The sequence below is a fragment of the Mus caroli genome, unplaced genomic scaffold, assembly GCF_978045245.1.
Source record: "Mus caroli unplaced genomic scaffold, Mus_caroli_1 scaffold_25, whole genome shotgun sequence".
Taxonomy (NCBI): Eukaryota; Metazoa; Chordata; class Mammalia; order Rodentia; family Muridae; genus Mus; species Mus caroli.
Genome location: NW_028227280.1, coordinates 5189882 through 5192955, shown reverse-complemented (window position 1 = coordinate 5192955; position 3074 = coordinate 5189882).

Sequence of the window (3074 nt, the reverse complement as noted above, 5' to 3'; positions counted from 1 at the left end):
ATGAGTGAGTTGCACTGAAAAACTTAGAATATAAGAAACGCACAGTGTAGTACATAGTATATGAGTGAGTTGCACTGAAAAACTTAGAATATAAGAAACGCACAGTGTAGTACATAGTATATGAGTGAGTTGCACTGAAAAACTTAGAATTTAAGAAACGCACAGTGAAGTACATAGTATATGAGTGAGTTGCACTGAAAAACTAAGAATATAAGAAACGCACAGTATAGTACATAGTATATGAGTGAGTTGCACTCAAAAACTTAAAATATAAGAAACGCACAGTGTAGTACATAGTATATGAGTGAGTTGCACTGAAAAACTTAGAATATAAGAAAAGCACAGTGTAGTACATAGTATATGAGTGAGTTGCACTGAAAAACTTAGAATATAAGAAACGCCCAGTGTAGTACATAGTATATGAGTGAGTTGCACTGAAAAACTTAGAATATAAGAAACGCACATATAGTACATAGTGTATGAATGAGTTGCACTGAAAAACTTAGAATTTACTGAAAAACCCGCATTACAGGAAATGCACAGTGTAGTACATAGTATATGAGTGAGTTGCACTGAAAAACTTAGAATATAAGAAACGCACAGTGTAGTACATGGTATATGAGTGAGTTGCACTGAAAAACTTAGAATATAAGAAACGCACAGTGTAGTACATAGTATATGAGTGAGTTGCACTGAAAAACTTAGAATATAAGAAACGCACAGTGTAGTACATAGTATATGAGTGAGTTGCACTGAAAAACTTAGAATATAAGAAACGCACAGTGTAGTACATATTATATGAGTGAGTTGCACTGAAAAATTTAGAATATAAGAAACGCACATATAGTACATAGTATATGAATGAGTTGCACTGAAAAACTTAGAATTTACTGAAAAAATCGCATTACACGAAATGCACAGTGTAGTACATAGTATATGAGTGAGTTGCACTGAAAAACTTAGAATATAAGAAACGCACAGTGTAGTACATAGTATATGATTGAGTTGCACTGAAAAACTTAAAATATAAGAAACGCACAGTGTAGTACATAGTATATGAGTGAGTTGCACTGAAAAACTTAGAATTTAAGAAACGCACAGTGTAGTACATAGTATATGAGTGAGTTGCACTGAAAAACTTAGAATATAAGAAACGCACAGTATAGTACATAGTATATGAGTGAGTTGCACTCAAAAACTTAGAATATAAGAAACGCACAGTGTAGTACATAGTATATGAGTGAGTTGCACTGAAAAACTTAGAATATAAGAAAAGCACAGTGTAGTACATAGTATATGAGTGAGTTGCACTGAAAAACTTAGAATATAAGAAACGCCCAGTGTAGTACATAGTATATGAGTGAGTTGCACTGAAAAACTTAGAATATAAGAAACGCACATATAGTACATAGTGTATGAATGAGTTGCACTGAAAAACTTAGAATTTACTGAAAAACCCGCATTACACGAAATGCACAGTGTAGTACATAGTATATGAGTGAGTTGCACTGAAAAACTTAGAATTTACTGAAAAACCCGCATTACACGAAACGCACAGTGTAGTACATAGTATATGAGTGAGTTGCACTGAAAAACTTAGAATATAAGAAACGCACAGTGTAGTACATAGTATATGAGTGAGTTGCACTGAAAAACTTAGAATTTAAGAAACGCACAATGTAGTACATAGTATATGAGTGAGTTGCACTGAAAAACTTAGAATATAAGAAACGCACAGTGTAGTACATAGTATATGAGTGAGTTGCACTGAAAAACTTAGAATATAAGAAAAGCACAGTGTAGTACATAGTATATGAGTGAGTTGCACTGAAAAACTTAGAATATAAGAAACGCACAGTGTAGTACATAGTATATGAGTGAGTTGCACTGAAAAACTTAGAATATAAGAAACGCACATATAGTACATAGTGTATGAATGAGTTGCACTGAAAAACTTAGAATTTACTGAAAAACCCGCATTACACGAAATGCACAGTGTAGTACATAGTATATGAGGGAGTTGCACTGAAAAACTTAGAATATAAGAAACGCACAGTGTAGTACATAGTATATGAGTGAGTTGCATTGAAAAACTTAGAATATAAGAAACGCACAGTGTAGTACATAGTATATGAGTGAGTTGCACTGAAAAACTTAGAATATAAGAAACGCACAGTGTAGTACATAGTATATGAGTGAGTTGCACTGAAAAACTTAGAATTTACTGAAAAACCCGCATTACACGAAATGCACAGTGTAGTACATAGTATATGAGTGAGTTGCACTGAAAAACTTAGAATATAAGAAACGCACAGTGTAGTACATAGTATATGAGTGAGTTGCACTGAAAAACTTAGAATATAAGAAACGCACAGTGTAGTACATAGTATATGAGTGAGTTGCACTGAAAAACTTAGAATATAAGAAACGCACAGTGTAGTACATAGTATATGAGTGAGTTGCACTGAAAAACTTAGAATTTAAGAAACGCACAGTGTAGTACATAGTATATGAGTGAGTTGCACTGAAAAACTTAGAATTTAAGAAACGCACAGTGTAGTACATAGTATATGAGTGAGTTGCACTGAAAAACTTAGAATATAAGAAACGCACAGTATAGTACATAGTATATGAGTGAGTTGCACTCAAAAACTTAGAATATAAGAAACGCACAGTGTAGTACATAGTATATGAGTGAGTTGCACTGAAAAACTTAGAATATAAGAAAAGCACAGTGTAGTACATAGTATATGAGTGAGTTGCACTGAAAAACTTAGAATATAAGAAACGCACATATAGTACATAGTGTATGAATGAGTTGCACTGAAAAACTTAGAATTTACTGAAAAACCCGCATTACACGAAATGCACAGTGTAGTACATAGTATATGAGTGAGTTGCACTGAAAAACTTAGAATATAAGAAACGCACAGTGTAGTACATAGTATATGAGTGAGTTAAACTGAAAAACTTAGAATATAAGAAAGGCATAGTGTAGTACATAGTATATGAGTGAGTTGCACTGAAAAACTTAGAATATAAGAAACGCACAGTGTAGTACATAGTATATGAGT